This window comes from Danio rerio, chromosome 4, assembly GCF_049306965.1.
Source record: "Danio rerio strain Tuebingen ecotype United States chromosome 4, GRCz12tu, whole genome shotgun sequence".
In the NCBI taxonomy this organism is placed as follows: domain Eukaryota; kingdom Metazoa; phylum Chordata; class Actinopteri; order Cypriniformes; family Danionidae; genus Danio; species Danio rerio.
This window is the reverse complement of record NC_133179.1, coordinates 57,203,231-57,221,368: the sequence shown is the minus strand read 5'-3', so window position 1 is coordinate 57,221,368 and position 18,138 is coordinate 57,203,231. Positions and strand designations below refer to the sequence as shown.

General features: G+C 40.4%; 1 protein-coding gene, 2 long non-coding RNA genes, 7 other non-coding genes and 1 pseudogene across 11 annotated transcripts in view; 9 read left to right on the top strand and 2 right to left on the bottom strand.

The window, feature by feature from the left end:
• The window catches only part of LOC137491103 (uncharacterized), a 1,183,352-nt gene that overhangs the window by 128,430 nt on the left and 1,036,784 nt on the right, over positions 1 to 18,138 (bottom strand). The gene's annotated exons all lie outside the window — the stretch shown is intronic.
• On the bottom strand, positions 580 to 662 carry trnal-cag (transfer RNA leucine (anticodon CAG)). Its single transcript has one exon. It is a non-coding gene; the product is annotated as a tRNA-Leu (tRNA).
• On the top strand, positions 4,064 to 4,146 carry trnal-aag (transfer RNA leucine (anticodon AAG)). Its single transcript has one exon. It is a non-coding gene; the product is annotated as a tRNA-Leu (tRNA).
• trnal-uag (transfer RNA leucine (anticodon UAG)) lies at positions 4,628 to 4,709 on the top strand. Its single transcript has one exon. It is a non-coding gene; the product is annotated as a tRNA-Leu (tRNA).
• On the top strand, positions 5,365 to 5,446 carry trnal-aag (transfer RNA leucine (anticodon AAG)). Its single transcript has one exon. It is a non-coding gene; the product is annotated as a tRNA-Leu (tRNA).
• Positions 5,928 to 6,009, top strand: trnal-uag (transfer RNA leucine (anticodon UAG)). Its single transcript has one exon. It is a non-coding gene; the product is annotated as a tRNA-Leu (tRNA).
• On the top strand, positions 6,493 to 6,574 carry trnal-aag (transfer RNA leucine (anticodon AAG)). The gene has a single exon. It is a non-coding gene; the product is annotated as a tRNA-Leu (tRNA).
• Positions 7,388 to 7,469, top strand: trnal-aag (transfer RNA leucine (anticodon AAG)). Its single transcript is given in 2 exon segments — positions 7,388 to 7,425; positions 7,435 to 7,469. It is a non-coding gene; the product is annotated as a tRNA-Leu (tRNA).
• LOC141381833 (uncharacterized) lies at positions 8,256 to 9,231 on the top strand (annotated as a pseudogene).
• On the top strand, positions 13,662 to 14,819 carry LOC137491134 (uncharacterized). The gene is made up of 3 exons (XR_011011102.2): positions 13,662 to 13,791; positions 13,896 to 14,003; positions 14,732 to 14,819. It is a non-coding gene; the product is annotated as an uncharacterized lncRNA (long non-coding RNA).
• Positions 15,240 to 16,666, top strand: LOC141381865 (uncharacterized). The gene is made up of 2 exons (XR_012402709.1): positions 15,240 to 15,416; positions 15,756 to 16,666. It is a non-coding gene; the product is annotated as an uncharacterized lncRNA (long non-coding RNA).

The window sequence follows — 18,138 nt, the reverse complement described above, 5'->3', positions numbered from 1 at the left end:
GAGTTTCGTTTTCTTTATAGAGAGGGATATTCACCAGGGTTCGGGTGTACTCTGAAGAGATGGGTGTTAGCTGTCGTTTGAAGGACACCAGTGTATCCGTAATCCGAGTGGGAATGGGAAGGTGATTCCACCAGCGTAGAACATTGAATGAAAACATTGTGGAAAGTGACTTTTCGTCTCTCTTTACGCTGGCACCACAAGACAGTGCTCTCACCCTAACCGGAGGCTCCTGTGGTTTTCACGATGGCTTTACAAGCGGAGGGTCTCCTGTTAGAGACTGGGCGGAAACATTCAGATTTGCTTTTACGCACATTCTCAATTGGCTCTCTGCTCACTGGATGATCCACGATACAAGGGCATGGATCTGTCAAATGTCATGACTTGACGTTGTACGAGGATTTGACGAAAAAATGCCCTGCAAACCTTAAAAAGCAACGCCATCCCAGGACAATTCTCTTGATCCCCTTTCAGTGCACTTGCATTAAAGCCCACGTGATGCGGCACTTTGTCAGTGTTACTGTATCATTCGGACATGGGGGCAGAGAGTTAAAGACTTAAAGCACTGCCACAGGCTCGGTTTGTCAGAAGTGGGATTCGAACCCACGCCTCCAGGGGAGACTGCGACCTGAACGCAGCGCCTTAGACCGCTCGACCATCCTGACATGCAAACTTGGCAGGAGCTGTCTCCTGGGAGCCACACCGCAGTACCGTGACATGGAATCTGGTGTTTCACAGCTTGCCCAGCTCCGGCTGTCCAGCTCATTGGCGCCGCAGGCAGCTAAGCTGTGCTCGCCTCCTGGGGCTGCGCCTAGTTTCAATAGCCAACACTTGACAGCTGTCATTGCTTACGGCCACACCACCCTGAGGGAGCTATAGAGCAAACAGCAAGTGAGTTGGCAGCAGTAAGGAGAGAAAGGCTCTCCCCATTTTGTTTGTCTACCTTTTTGTTTTTTGAGCTTGATTGTTTTTGTTTGTTTGTTTTCTTTTTTGTCTTTAAAAACCACCTAACAGCAGCATTTTGTTGACTGAAGGGTGGTTATGTAGTGTGTTTTATTTTTAATCATGGACAGATTCCCCGGCAACGACATGGAAATGGAGGGACTTGCACGAAAGGATAAAGAAAATGGGCTGGATAACAGACGAAGAGATAAAGAAAACGGACTTGACAACAGACAAAGAGATAAATAAAATGAAGAGCCCGGCCAACGAAGAGGTGAGAAAGGTAAGGATAAGCAAGAGGTACAAAGAAGAGTATGCACAAAGGAAGCAACAGTAACTGTAGGAGTAGAAAATGTAAAAGATGCAAGAAGATTTGATATAAACAAAGCAGTCACGGAGCTGATTGGAGCAGGAAGAATTCTGGCGGTGAGACCCAAACAAACAAAGGGAGTATGAAGTAACAATGGAGACTGAAGATGACACGGAAATTTTAATAGACAATGGATTGACAATTAAAGGAGTGAAATCTGAAGTACGGAGGTTACAAAACAGAGACTATGTTGTTTCGTTCAAGCATCTGCCTGTTTACCTAGCAGATGAAGAAATTTTAAGCAAGCTAGAGAGATGGGGAGTTTTCCCCATATCTAAAATTAAAAGAAGATTGTATCCTGGCACAAACATAGAAGATGGAACAAGGTTTGTAAAAAACAGTTTTTTTTGTTTTTTTTTAGTCATTTAGCAGACGCTTTTATCCAAAGCGACTTACAAATGAGGACAAGGAAGCAATTTACACAACCAAGAGCAACAATGAATAAGTGCTATAAGCAAGTTTCAGGTCTGTAAAGTCTAAGAAGGGAAGTATTAGTAGTATTAGTTTTTTTTTTTTTTTGTACAGTTAGTGTGATATTCAGAGAGGCAATTACAGATTAGGAAGTGTAGTGGAGACTAAATAGTTGAGTTTTTAGTCGTTTCTTGAAAGTAGCGAGTGACTCTGCTGTTCTGATGCAGTTAGGGAGTTCATTCCACCAACTGGGCAGATTGAGCGTGAGCGTTCGCGAAAGTGATTTCTTCCCCCTATGGGATGGAACCACGAGGCGACGTTCATTCACAGAACGCAAGTTTCTGGAGGGCACATAGATCTGCAGAAGCGAGAGCAGATAAGAAGGAGCAAGGCCAGAAGTCACTTTGTAGGCAAACATCAGAGCTTTGAATTTGATGCGAGCAGCAACTGGCAGCCAGTGCAAACGGACTAGCAGCGGAGTGACATGTGCTCGTTTAGGTTCATTGAAGACCACTCGTGCTGCTGCATTCTGGAGCAGTTGAAGAGGCTTGATAGAGTTAGCTGGAAGCCCAGCTAGTAGAGAGTTACAGTAATCCAGTTTGGAGAGAACAAGAGCTTGAACAAGGAGTTGAGCTGCATGTTCAGATAAGAAGGGTTGGATCTTTCTGATGTTATAGAGTGCGAATCTGCACGATCGAGCAGTTCTAGAGATGTGGTCAGAGAAGTTTAGTTGGTCATCAATCGTTACTCCAAGGCTTTTCACCATTTTGGATGCAGTAATGGTTGCCCCATCCATCTGGATTGAAAAGTTATGGTGTAGAGTCGAGTTGGCAGAAACTACAAGCATTTCCGTTTTTGCGAGGTTCAGCTGAAGATGATGATCTTTCATCCAGTGTGAAATATCCAACAGGCAGGCTGAAATGCGAGCTGGAACCGAGGGATCATCAGGATGAAAAGAGAGGTATAGCTGGGTATCATCAGCATAGCAGTGGTAGGAGAATCCATGTCTCTGGATGACTGGTCCTAGAGATGATGTGTAGATGGAGAAGAGAAGTGGCCCAAGAACAGAGCCTTGAGGTACCCCAGTGTTTAGATGCTGTAGGTTGGACACCTCACCCCTCCAAGACACCCTGAATGATCTGTCAGTGAGGTAAGATCTGAACCATTGTATAACAGTGCCTGCAACGCCCAGTGACTCGAGCGTAGATAGCAGGATCTGGTGGTTGACAGTGTCAAAAGCAGCTGACAAGTCCAGCAAAATAAGGACTGATGATTTAGAGTCTGCTTTAGCCAGTCTGAGATCCTCCACGACCGAGAGCAGGGCAGTCTCAGTTGAGTGGCCTTTCTTAAAGCCGGATTGCTTGTTGTCCATGAGATTGTTTTGAGTAAGAAAGTCCAGGACTTGATTGAACACTACTTTCTCCAGAATCTTGGCCATGAATGGAAGCAGGGATACTGGTCTGTAGTTTTCAAGTAGCATATGGTCCAGGTTGGGTTTCTTTAGCAGTGGGGTTACCCTAGCCTGCTTAAATGAAGTGGGGAATAAACCAGAGTCAAGAGATGTGTTAATTATGTGAGTCAGTGTTGGTATGACTGCAGGAGAGATGGCTTGCAAGAGATGAGAGGGAATGGGATTGAGTGGACAGGTGGTTGCATGGCTAGATAGCACCAGTTTGGACACCTCAGACTCAGAGAGCTGAGAAAAAGAGGTGAGTGTGTGTGGTGTTGGTGGTGTACCTTGCGTGTTTGTTGTAGGTGCAGCAAATTGAGCACTGATTTTTGCAGTTTTGGTGCAAAAGAATGTAGCAAAGTCATCAGTAGTAAGTTTAGAGGATGCGGGTGGAGGAGGAGGATAGAGGAGGGAGGAAAATGTTTTAAAAAGTAGGCGAGGATTAGTGGCATTGTTGATTTTCAGACGGTAATATGTCTGCTTTGCCGAAGTAACCTCAGCCGAGAAAGAGGACAGAAGAGTTTGGTATGTTAAGAGCTGTGCAGAATTTTTAGTTTTCCGCCAAATTCTTTCTGCAGCTCGAAGTTTTGATCGATGCTCACGGAGAGCATCCGAGAGCCAGGGTGCAGGAGGACTGGCACGGGCTGGCCTGGATGCAAGAGGACATAATTGGTCTAGACATGATGCTCTAGACATGATGCTGTATCCAGTAATAGAGACAGAACTGTGCTTGACAGGAAGGTGGGAGTGCTTCCTAAGCTAGTATTAAGCAGCTCTCTTTCTTTGTGGAGGAGCTCCAGCAATGCATGGCCAAATTCAACTGATTTCCCAGCGCTGTTGCGCTACGTGAAACAAGTTGGTGTGAAAACTGCTCAGGGAAAGCAGCTTGGCAAGGTAGCGTGGCCGAGCGGTCTAAGGCGCTGGATTAAGGCTCCAGTCTCTTCGGGGGGCGTGGGTTCGAATCCCACCGCTGCCAGGCAGTCCTTTTAGGATGCTTGAGAATGACCTCTCTGCTTGAGCAAACATACTTGTAAAGTAATACTGCATGCTTTCACTCACATCCAAACATAGACTCCTTGGCCAAAGTTGAAGGGCTTCACTAGGAAGCTCGGCGTCCTCTCTGCTTCCGTAAAATTGGGCAGAAAAGGGACCACTGCATGGAGTCATATGGGATAGCGTAGCCAAGGGATCTAAGGCGCTGGATTTAGGCTCCAGTCTCTTTGTGGGTGTGGGTTCAAATCCCATCCGCTGCCAGGCAGTCCTTTTAGGATGCTTGAGAATGACCTCTCTGCTTGAGCAAACAGACTTGCAAAGTGATACTGCACGCTTCAGCTCGCATCCAAATGTAGACTTCTTGGCCAAAGTTTAAGGGCTTCACTAGGAAGCTCTGCGTCTTCTCTGCTGTTCTGCTTCCGTAAAATTGGGCAGAAAAGGGACCACTGCAAACATACATGTAGGGTAGCGTGGCTGAGGGGTCTAAGGCGCTGGATTTAGGCTCCAGTCTCTTCGGGGGCGTGGGTTCAAATCCCACCGCTGCCAGATGTGATTTTAAACACGGACAAACTGCTTGAGTGCGTGCGTGTTCTCAGTGACCGCTGGAAATGAGAGTGTACATTTAAGTTGGCAACTATTCAGTATAATGTGTTCTTTGAAACTCACGGCAGACTCGTTGGTGTGACAGCAACACATCCCCAAGCTCGAATCTGCTCAGGAGCAAGTGTCTTTCCCACGATTAGATTGCAGCATCTTAAAGTCTGCACTGGAAGTCTCTCTCTGCAATTGCTCCTTTTAGCAAGAGCACCCTATTGAAACAGGAACAGTAAAGATTCACAATTAGAGTAGTAATACTCTATAACTGGATTTGAATATAATAACAACAATGTGGGGTCTGCTGTGATGGAATCAGTAACTCACTCTTTTGTGAAATAACAGTTACCTTGTAATCAGGTGCTTAAATGCATCGCAGCTGGCTGCCGTTTGGAGTAGACTTCAAATGCCTTGAGGTGTGCTCTAATAGAGACAGAACTGTGCTTGACAGGAAGGTGGGAGTGCTTCCTAAGCTAGTATTAAGCAGCTCTCTTTCTTTGTGGAGGAGCTCCAGCAATGCATGGCCAAATTCAACTGATTTCTCAGCGCTGTTGCGCTACGTGAAACAAGTTGGTGTGAAAACTGCTCAGGGAAAGCAGCTTGGCAAGGTAGCGTGGCCGAGCGGTCTAAGGCGCTGGATTAAGGCTCCAGTCTCTTCGGGGGCGTGGGTTCGAATCCCACCGCTGCCAAGCAGTCCTTTTAGGATGCTTGAGAATGACCTCTCTGCTTGAGCAAACATACTTGTAAAGTAATACAGCATGCTTTCACTCACATCCAAACGTAGACTCCTTGGCCAAAGTTGAAGGGCTTCACTAGGAAGCTCGGCGTCCTCTCTGCTTCCGTAAAATTGGGCAGAAAAGGGACCACTGCATGGAGTCATCTGGGATAGCGTAGCCAAGGGATCTAAGGCGCTGGATTTAGGCTCCAGTCTCTTTGTGGGTGTGGGTTCAAATCCCATCCGCTGCCAGGCAGTCCTTTTAGGATGCTTGAGAATGACCTCTCTGCTTGAGCAAACAGACTTGCAAAGTGATACTGCACGCTTCAGCTCGCATCCAAATGTAGACTTCTTGGCCAAAGTTTAAGGGCTTCACTAGGAAGCTCTGCGTCTTCTCTGCTGTTCTGCTTCCGTAAAATTGGGCAGAAAAGGGACCACTACAAAGATACATCTAGGGTAGCGTGGCCGAGGGGTCTAAGGCGCTGGATATAGGCTCCAGTCTCTTCGGGGGCGTGGGTTCGAATCCCACCGCTGCCAGATGTCATTTTAAACACGGACAAACAGCTTGAGTGCGTGCGTGTTCTCAGTGACCGCTGGAAATGAGAGAGTACATTTAAGTTGGCAACTATTCAGTATAATGTGTTCTTTGAAACTCACGGCAGACTCGTTAGTGTGACAGCAACACATCCCCAAGCTCGAATCTGCTCAGGAGCAAGTGTCTTTCCCACGATTAGATTGCAGCATCTTAACAAAGTCTGCACTGGAAGTCTCTCTCTGCCATTGCTCCTTTTAGCAAGAGCACCCTATTGAAACAGGAACAGTAAAGATTCACAATTAGAGTAGTAATACTCTATAACTGGATTTGAATATAATAACAACAATGTGGGGTCTGCTGTGATGGAATCAGTAACTCACTCTTTTGTGAAATAACAGTTACTGAAATTCAACTGATTTCCCAGTGCTGTTGCGCTACTTGAAACAAGTTGGTCCAAAAACAGCTCAGGGAAAGCAGCTTGGCAAGGTAGTGTGGCCGAGCGGTCTAAGGCGCTAGATTAAGGCTTCAGTCTCTTTGGGGGCGTGGGTTCGAATCCCACCGCTGCCAGGCAGTCCTTTTAGGATGCTTGAGAATGACCTCTCTCCTTGAGCAAACAGACTTGCAAAGTGATACTGCACGCTTCTGCTCGTAGTGGTCTAAGGCGCTGGATTTAGGCTCCTGTTTCTTCGGGGGTGTGGGTTCGAATCCTACAGCTGCCAGAAAAGGTTTTAAATATGGCCAAACTGCTTGAGTGTGTGTGTGAGTCTCAGTGAACGCTGGAAATAAGAAAGTACATTTAAGTTGGCAACTAGTCAGTATAATGTGTTCTTTGAAACTCACGGCAGACTCGTTGGTGTGACAGCAACACATCCCCAAGCTCGAATCTGCTCAGGAGCAAGTGTCTTTCCCACGATTAGATTGCAGCAGCTTAACAAAGTCTGCACTGGAAGTCTCTCTCTGCCATTGCTCCTTTTAGCAAGAGCACCCTATTGAAACAGGAACAGTAAAGATTCACAATTAGAGTAGTAATACTCTATAACTGGATTTGAATATAATAACAACAACATGTGGGGTCTGCTGTGATGGAATCAGTAACTCACTCTTTTGTGAAATAACAGTTACCTTGTAATCAGGTGCTTAAATGCATCGCAGCTGGCTGCCGTTTGGAGTAGACTTCAAATGCCTTGAGGTGTGCTCTAATAGAGACAGAACTGTGCTTGACAGGAAGGTGGGAGTGCTTCCTAAGCTGGTATTAAGCAGCTCTCTTTCTTTGTTGAGGAGCTCCAGCAATGCATGGCCAAATTCAACTGATTTCCCAGTGCTGTTGCGCTACTTGAAACAAGTTGGTGCAAAAACTGCTCAGGGAAAGCAGCTTGGCAAGGTAGCGTGGCCGAGTGGTCTAAGGCGCTAGATTAAGACATCAGTCTCTTTGGGGGCGTGGGTTCGAATCCCACCGCTGTCAGGCAGTCCTTTTAGGATGCTTGAGAATGACCTTTCTGCTTGAGCAAACAGACTTGCAAAGTGATACTGCACGCTTCTGCTCGTAGTGGTCTAAGGCGCTGGATTTAGGCTCCTGTCTCTTCGGGGGTGTGGGTTGGAATCCTACAGCTGCCAGAAAAGGTTTTAAATATGGCCAAACTGCTTGAGTGTGTGTGTGAGTCTCAGTGAACGCTGGAAATAAGAAAGTACATTTAAGTTGGCAACTAGTCAGTATAATGTGTTCTTTGAAACTCACGGCAGACTTGTTGGTGTGACAGCAACACATCCCCAAGCTCGAATCTGCTCAGGAGCAAGTGTCTTTCCCACGATTAGATTGCAGCATCTTAACAAAGTCTGCACTGGAAGTCTCTCTCTGCCATTGCTCCTTTTAGCAAGAGCACCCTGTTGAAACAGGAACAGTAAAGATTCACAATTACAGTAGTAATACAGTGGGGAATAAACCAGAGTCAAGAGATGTGTTGATTATGTGAGTCAGTGTTGGTATGACTTTCTGACACAGAAATGAAAATAGCCTCACCATTTACTTTCCATTGTTTGGTTTTAAACCTTGATGAGTTTCTTGATTCTGTTGAAGACAAATTACGATATTGTGATAAAAATGCTAGATTACTTTGTGTTCCAGAAGACAGGAAATGTTTAAAACCACATGATGGAGAGTAAATGGTAAGCTCATTTTAATATTTAGGGTAAACATCCATTTCATGCTTGCCAGTTTGCCTTTATACTAAAGTTCACTTTTTTGTTCTTTTTTGAAGACCTGATGGTGCTGAAAGAAGAGACACATCAATGGAGTGAAATAGAAGAGAAACAACAAGAAATAATGAGTGATGAAAAACCCACACTCACTAAAAAGACTTCATCACACAGAAAACCTCGGAAATCCAAGTCTAGGTGTAATTTCAGCTGTAAACAGAGTAGAAAGAGTTTCAGTCAAAAGCCAAACCTTGACCACACTAGGGAGAAACCTTACACCTGCAAACAGTGTGAAAAAAAGCTTCTATAATACAGGAAACTTAAAAGTGCACATGAGAATTCACACTGGAGAGAGGCTGTACGCATGCTAACAGTGTGGAAAAAGCTTCTATTCTACAGGAAACTTGGCAGTGCACAGAAGAATTCACACTGGGGAGAGGCTCTATTCTTGCCCTCAGTGTGGAAAGAGTTGTAAGCAAAATGGCAACCTTGAAGTCCACATGAAAACTCACACTGGAGAGAGAAGCTTTATTTGTACACAGTGTGGGAAAGGTTTTTCTCAAAAACAAAACCTTACCATCCACATGAGGATTCACACTGGAGAGAAACCTTACACATGCTCAGAGTGTGGTAAAAGGTTCCCACATAAAGGCTCACTCAAACACCACATGATAACTCACACCGAACAGAAGCCGTTTGCATGTGCTCAGTGTGGAAGGAGCTTCACAACCAAAGCTAGAATCATGAATCACACGAATGGTCATACTGGAACCACAGTGTTTACATGTGATCATTGTGGAAAGAGTCTCTCATGCAAAGACTCCATTAAGCAACACATGAAGATTCACTCAGGCGAGCGTTTTCAATGCAGTGAGAGTGGAAAGGTCTTCAAACATAAAAGATGCCTCGTCAATCACATGAAGCTTCACAATGGAGAGAAAAAATGAGGCCTTGTCCAGCAGAGCTTAAGGCTTTCCTGGGATAGCATGGGATAGCATCTCGGGACAAGTGTGAACTCCTGAATACATCTCAAGTTACTGGAATGAAACCCTTTGAACCTGAAGATTTAAACTCAATAACTGAAGAGGGGTGAAGATGTGCCAGGTTGTGAGAGTTTCCACAGGGCTGCAAGAAAGCAAAATAACTCTATATGTGTTTCAAGTTATTATGAACTGAAAACCAAATTTGTGCACATTGCACACTGCAATCAAATGGTCGGCACTGAAAAGAGAATTAGAAAGATTAGGGAGGAGACAATGTTTGGGGAGATGCAGAGAAAACTGTCCTACACCCTTAGATTGTGTTTTTGATCATTCACATTGTTTGATCGTCACTCCCTTGAACAAACAGATTTGCCTCCAATTTTGGGCTTTTGTCTGCAGTTTCACAAAACTTGTTGGTGAATGAAAGTCCATCTAAACTCGGCCAGTGTGAACTTGCAATGACAATGAGGGACTGATGCAGACAACATAAAGCCCTGATCAGACTACACAATGCCATTTGCCTTTTACAACAGATCAGATTTGTGTCAGATTATGAGATTTTGACTTGATTAAATCTTGATGTGTTGTGGGTAACAAAAGAAGACCTTGGTTTCAAAACACTACACATTTATTTTGATGGACTGATTTTAGAAAATAAAAAAGTTTTCCTCATGAAGACAATTAAACTTTCTGTAAACAACTGGTTTCCTTTGAAGAAATGTTCATGTGAAAACTCCCACATTACTACAAATAAATCTGTGTATGGGAAACCCAGTATCTCTATTGTGAATGAGAATATGAGTGATTTGTTAGCTTACAAGCTAATTCCAGTACTCAACAGATTACTGAGCTGATTAAGATGAAGCCTTTGAATAAGAATATTCCTTTAAAACTTATTATTACATTTTGGATCTCTAAAAAATAAAGATGGAAGAGAGAACATTACAGAATAGTGTGAAAGAAAACCTCTGATCAATACTGTGATGTTTTTAGGGCTAATATTAATTATTGTTTTAAACTCTTTAGGGTGACAAGCAAAACCCTGTTTAAAGAATGGGTTGAATAATTTTAATTTAGCAAAAAGATTGTCATTTCAAGTGAAAAAAGTCAAATGTGATTATAATCTATTTTAACAAGTTTCCATTTAATTTTGATGAGATCACAAGCACCAAAGCCACTCCTTCCACCTGCTCCATCAATAGAATATCCACCTGTTACCTCAGATGCCACTGAGCTTTTACTATAGTTCCTACTTTGATTTTGGCCACAACCAGCACCAGCAGTACCACCAGCTCCACCGACAACATGTACAGAGTAGCTGAAGGACTGGGAGCCACTGGACAATGTACCACATGTCCCCTCAAACTACTTAATACAGTGATCTTTTTTTTTTTCTGCACAGTTGCCAGACTCCCCAGTAAACATCAGAAACAGGTGAGTTCAACAAAGGTTTCAACCCATGTAAAAAATAAAATAAAAAAAGATGTTTTACAACAAATAGTTGTAAATACTATAATATACAGCCCCTTTAAAAGTTTGGCATATTTTATAATAAGCTTATTGTGCTCACTAATTTTTTTAAATCACTGTTCTTTTATTAAATGTTGTTTAAAATTTTATTTATTCACGTTTAAGCCTGAATTGTACTCATGATTAGTCTTCAGTGTCATGATTATGGAGGACCAAGAGTACGGTGGCCGGAAAGTGCAAAACAACATTACAAAGTTTAAAACACTTTTACAAAGCTCGAGACAAATTTACATTTTGAAAAACATGTTTACCTATCATCAGACACAATTACATAGGGAAAACAATTTTACATTTACAATTTACATTTTAGAAAACAAATTAACAAGACGCAAAACACTTTTACAAATCTTGAAACAAATTTACAATTAGATTCCCTACGGAAAAGGAATGTACCACACCCCGGAAGTGAAGTAGAATGTACCACACACTGGTAGTGACGCGGGGGAAAGTTGTTGTTGTTGCTGGTGAGCGCTGTAAATTCGCGCTGTGGAGTACATGGCGTAAACAAAGTTTATGATGACTGAACATGGACAGCGGTCGAGGGTTGTTTTGCCCGTTTTGTGGCAAACACATGAGCAGCTTAACACAGTTTTGCTTTGCGTGTGGTCGGTGTTTAGAGTTTAAAAAGGACGCGGAACAGACGGAAACACCTGACATGCTGCATCAATGTGTTTAATATTTTTACGAGATCCACTCGTACGCTGTAATCGTGAACATAAAGTCAAGTCTACATGGCATAAACCTCTGTACGACTTGAGATCGGTTTTGGTATCTTATCAGTCAACATGTGCCGTGCTTGAATCGTTTCCATGTACTTGCATTTACATGTTTCTATGCACTCTCTCGCTGATATTGTCTTAGAATAGCTCTAATATGTTTTATCACAGTTAGTCAAACCATGATTTTTATAGTTGTAGACTTGTGTATACCTGTCTACAAAGTCACACACGAGCTGGATATTATTGATATTTTCCTGTGTGTGTTACATTCCAGTTCACTACCAGTGTGTGGTACATTCTACGTCACTTCTGGGGTGTGGTACATTCCCTTTCCGTAGGGAATATAATTGTAATTGTGTAATTGTGTCTGATGATAAGTAAAAGTGTTTTTCAAAATTTAATTTTGTCTCGAGCTTTGTAAAAGTGTTTCAAACTTTATAATGTTGTTTTGCACTTCCCGGCCACCGTACAAGAGTGCTAGTTAGAAAATCAAAGACTCAAATGAACAATTTAATTATTGAAGCATAAAAATGTCTTTATTTTCTTGTCGGCTTAGTCCCTTTATTAATCTGGGGTCGCCACAGCGGAATGAACCGCCAACTTATCCAGCAAGTTTTTACGCAGCGGATGCCCTTCCAGCTGCAACCCGTCTCTGGTAAACACCCACACACACATTTACACACACACTATGGACAATTTAGCCTATCCAATTCACCTGTACCGCATGTCTTTGGACTGTGGGGGAAACCGGAGCACCCGGAGGAAACCCACGTGAATGCAGGGAGAACATGCAAACTCCACACAGAAACGCCAACTGAACCGAGGCTCGAACCAGCGACCTTCTTGCTGTGAGGGGACAGCACTACCTACTGCGCCACTGCTTCGACCAGCATAAAAATGCACATGATTAAATCACAATTTAAATGTTTTTAAATGTCATTTAATTATCAATAAAACAATGCATTACAAATACATTTTAAATATATAAATAAATAGACACTTTTATTACTGTATTATTATTTAATCCATGTTTTAAAGGCTGATTAATCAAACAGTAAAAATTTGGGTTAATAAATCACAAAACACATTTTAAACAGCTTTTTAAATAAGCATTTGGCAAATGCTTTTCTCCCTATTTGCTGCTTGGTTTTCTTTTTCTTTTGCCACATGCTTTTCTCAAATTGAAAATGAATCGAGTTAAAAATGGCTCTGCTGTAATGAGCTATTGTTTTCCTCTGTTAGGAAAAAAAGATAGTTAACAGTTTTATCTAGAATAAATGACCTTGGTGATAAAGAATTTCTTGGAGAACAAAATGAACATTGTATTTTGCCATCAGAGTTAGATTACTATTATACAGAAAAAGCTAAAGGAGCTTTATGATCTAGAGTGAAATGGATAGAGGAGGGGGAGAAAAATTCTTCATATATATATATTTTTTTTTAAATTTAGTAAAGCATAGACAATCTTCAAAAACTATTAATAAACTTAGCATAAATAACAATGTAAGTGAAGAGAAAACTTTGATTGATGATCACATCTATTCATATTATATAAGTCAAAACTTAATGAGGTTGGTTGTGACTTTTTCTTTTCCTTTTCAAAAGATAAAGTTCCTACACTCTCAGAAAAAAAGGTACAATGAGGGTACAATTTTGTTCCTAGAGGGAACAAAATATAAAATTGTACCTTTAAAGGTCCCATATTGGTCCTTAGGGTACAATTTTGTACCCAAATGGGCTATAAAGGTACAAATGTCCAGATTTAGGTTTGAAAGGTACAGTTTTGTACCTTTTATAGCACATTTGGATACAAAATTGTACCGTAAAGGACCAATTTGGCACCTTTAAAGGTACAATTATATATTTTGTTTCCCTATAGGAACAAAATTGTACCCTCAGCTCATGATAAGATCAAGACACTATATAACACTAATTTAAATGTATCAATACTAAACATTAATACTAAAATACATAATTTAAAAATATAATAAATAAATAAATTGATTGAATTAAATATTTTAATAATTAAATTTTTTTTCATGTATTTAAATTAAATTTTTTCTCAAAAATGTTAATAATTAAATTTATAATTGAATGTAATTTTAATCATTAAAAACGTAAATACTGGTCTTTGCTTACTGTTTAAGACCCTATAGTTTATGGGATGTAGAATAAGAACCATGCAGAGTGACAGCATCTTCATACAGGTGGTGATGTTGCTGTCTCTTTAAGAATTTGGCTTGTTGAGACGTTATAGTAGTGTTTGTTACTGTGGCGGTCCGTCGAGTATGCTGGCTGTTTACACAGAACTTCGCACGCTCTTCAAAGAAAAGTCTATTTTGGAGTCCACACTTTTCAGGTAAGAATGTATTAAAGATATATTTTCAGTCTCATTTTTACATGTGAAGCCGTGTTCTGTTGATTTTGTCTGACTCTCGGGTCTCGGCTTTCCCCCGCTTTAAGTGCTCCGGGCTGGCCTGCAGGATGGAGTTTGCTAAGATGTCTGCTGCTTATTAAAGAAGTTAATACAATGTGATATCGAAGTCACCGAGGGACATAACGTTATAGACGGTGAGTACTATATGCTGTTAGTTTTCTCGGTGTAAAAGTTCCCTTTATCGCCTACGTTACGTATTGGCGCCTAATATCTTACGTTACGTTACTGCTTTATTAATAAGTGTTGCCACGGCGGAATATAAGCGCAACCCAGATAGCAAAATACACTCGGGCCAGTTGCGGCGGCAGAAGCGAGCCGACGCTGCCGTATCCGTGCACCGGAATCGGGCCGTGAGTAATGTGCGGTGTGCCCCGGAGCTGGCGCGACTAAAGTCTTCATATACCTTGATATAAAACCTTTTGTTATTAATACTGGAAATTTGTAATTATCAATAATGTTTTATATTTTGAGGCCATTTTTCTAGCCACGGTTGACCGTTGAAATGTAATTTTAGACGGTTATATAAGTTACACCGCCATTTTGTGAAGAAAAATCACAATTTTGTCACCGACAAAGCGACTGATTATGTAAACGTGGCTAGTTACAAACGTGGCGTACAAACGTGCTTTACTATCATTTAACGTTATACTTATGTTAATGTAGAATTATTAACATACCATGTTGTATAAATCGACGTTTTAAGTTATACTTTGTTCTTTAATGTAATAATTTGTCTCATCTGTTCTGAAACTGGTACCTTGAGCTATTTTACCTATTTTATTAATATCTCAAAATAAATAAATAGTTATTGCTTTATCTTATTGCTTTCCAGAAGTTTTTGAAGTTTCCAATTGTCTTTCAGGACAAGATTGAACAACAGAATGCAGCCTAACAGCATCAGACTAATGAAGGCATGTCATATGAAAGCATGGCTCAGTTACAAGATATAAGTATGTCTCATTATCTATACCATGGTTTTAATGGCTTACATACTATTTTAAATTTGTAGGTTTTTACTTACAAACAACAATAAATGTACACCCACATGTTTAAAATTATTTTCTAGGTTTTCATCGAAAGATGAGAGATCAACTGAAGAATGCTATGGACCTGACTCTAAGGTACTCTTTCTAAACTTTTTCCACTTGATTAATATTATTAAATTCTAGTTTTGCATGGATTCCTTCATATTTGTTTGTATGCCACATCTTATGTTCCAGGAATTGATTTTACAGCAGCACTTCTCATGTTGCCAGCCTTGTTAAGCGAGACACTTCAACATTTCATTGTGCTCCGGTGTTTATGTTGTTTTCTGTTTAGTATATGCTGTGATAAATGCATTTTATAATTCTTGATATTCTTTATATTAGGATGACGCAGTGGGTAGTCCTGTCACCTTACAGCAAGAAGGTTGCTGGTTCGAGCCTCGGCTGGGTCAGTTGGCATTTGTGTGAGGAGTTTGCATATTCTTCCAGTGTTCGTGAAGGTTTCCTCCAAGTGCTCCGGTTTCCCCACAAGTCCAAAGACATGCGCTATAGCTGAATTTGGTAAGCTTATTTGTCTGTAGTGTATAAATGTGTGTGTGAATGAGTGTGTCTGGATGTTTCGTAATACTGGGTTGCAGCTAGAAGGGCATCTGCTGCATAAAACATATGCTGGATAAGTTGGTGGTTCATTCCACTGTGGCGACCCCAGATTAATAAAGGGACTAAGCCAAAAAGAAATTGAATGAATGAATGAAATTTATATCAGTCTTTTAATCTGTGATACTTTTTTTTTTTTAAATCAGTGAATATTAATTATTTTACTTTCTATGCATGTTGATTTTCTCTTCATCAGTGAAAGAGTGACTGATATTAATGTAATTATTGCTTCGTCATTTACAGTGAACCATCTTCACCACATCCAACAGTTCAAGTACAGGAGGAGGCCACCGACTGGACAACTGTGTTAACAAGACGAGTCACGGCAGTCTTCAGAGTTGATGGGATTGCGATTGGCCGGGCTAATGATGTGGACGAATATACATTTTTGACATATCCATCTTACTAGAAGAACACCTTGATGTTTCTGCTGTGGAATGTTTTGAATGAACGGTGGACAGTGACAAGCCTCGACCTACTCCAGTTACCAAAGTGATCAACCTTGTTTTTTGTTTCTCTACATGCTCTTGGGATAATCACAATCATCAAGTTAATCCAGCACACTGCTATCATTCATGCATAAATCAAATTTTTAAATAACTTGTGGTCCTAATGACTATCAAAGAACATTTTCCAGATATGAGTGCTTTACATGTCATGTTCATCAAAAGCATAAACACATATTGTGTTACAACAAATTACAACTCCACTTGAGGATGATGAGGAGTAATCTACTGATGTTGAGGAAGAGGCTACTGATGTATTTGGTTTTCTGCACTGTTGAAGCAATTTAGAGAGAAACATTGCCTTCATTCTGAAATACAGAGAAAATTTGTATGACAAATTATTTATTATGACTGAGTATTCTGACTAAAGACAAACACTTTGGACTTTGTAAAGTGCAGTACTTGATGTAGCCTGTGTAATGTGTTTATAAATCTTAAACAGTATTCTTGTGGTCTTTGTATTAAGGGTAGATTATATACTGTACAGTGAGTGAACAATTTTTATTTGTTATCTACATTGTTCTTTTTACTGTTTTACATGTCTGCTTTATACTTACTGTGTAATTTTATTTCTTGACACATTCAGTTGTGAGTTGTAATGAAATATTTCTACATTAATAAATAAAAATGGACATCTGCGAACCGAAATGTTTTATTTATTTATTTGTGCTTGCAGTCACCAATGGATCAAAATGCCTGGGTCAGTACCCTGAAAATGCTATATAATATAAAAAGGTACATTTTTGTACCTTCGGTGGGGGTACAAAATTGTCCCTTAAAGGGTACAAATGTAGAAGGTACAATTTTGTACCTTTAAATAGAGGTACAAATTTGTACCCTTAAGGGTACCACCCCAGTGACGGGCCATTTGTACCCTAAAAGGTACAATTTTGTACCTTTTTTTCTGAGAGTGTACTGGAGAGAATGTATTTGCTCATTTATTCTAATAACTCTTTTCGGCAAGTCTGTTTTATGATTTCACAAAGTCAAACAATTATGTTTTTATTTTATATTTTGAGATGATCATATTTAAATAAACAATTGCTAGGGTAGCTAAGTTTCTTTTTTCTTGTTTTAAAAAAAATCAGTAGCCTATAAAATCATAATTTTTGCTTGACAAAGTTATTGGTTTAGGATTGTGGATGCATTTTTGCTAAATGAGTGTTGGATACTCTCACACTAGTTAAATCAATTATATTATCAGAAATGACAGATATAAGAAATCCATTAATATTCATCACTCTTTTTACAATTATACAAGCAATTTCGCGCCGACGTCAGCTCCACTTTCGGAAATGGTAAACAGCAAGGTGTTATTCATATAATCCCAAGCATGACATGTCATGATAATAATCGAAACACTTTTGTAGGCTATTCCTATGATTAGCCAAATGTCATGACTTTCACTTTTATTTTACATTATTATGCACAAGCCCAGATATCACCTGAAACTTTGTAAGAATTCCTATCATATATTGGCAGCCATCCAGCATCTCTTAAGTATGATATGCGGCGCTGGCTGTGACCGGCCACCGGAGCTCGCGGCCACTCGTTCGACTTTGTCGTGTGCAAGCCACACCGCACATGCAAAAAAACGTCAATCATTTCATTCATTCATCAATTCATTCATTTTCCTTCTGCTTCGTCTCTATTTTAGAGGAAAAGCAATATTCTGGACAAACTAAGACATTTTGCAAACGTTTAACCGTGGCAGAACCCCAATAATTAAAAAAAAGAAGAGAAAGACAGGCAGAGTGATAAAAAGGATAAATAGAAATATTAATTTAGAAGGATGACTTATTTAAGCGCAATAGCCCAAATACATGTCATAAAATATTAATATTAACAATCATAATTTAAATAATGGAATTATATAACCTATCCCAATCCTGACATAGCTGCGTTTAAATAATAACTGAAGACGCTCCTTTAATGCATTCGCACGTTTTGTTAAATTATTTTAAATCAGACGCCCCATCCATAACCAACCTTAAATCATACCTGAACACTGTTTAACAGTTCTAAGTAAACTGTTTTGTGTGACATTCTCATAAAATCTCTCTGCTTTTGAATATCTTTGTTCGTAATTGTTCTTAGCCCTGTCAATGTTTATCTATTTT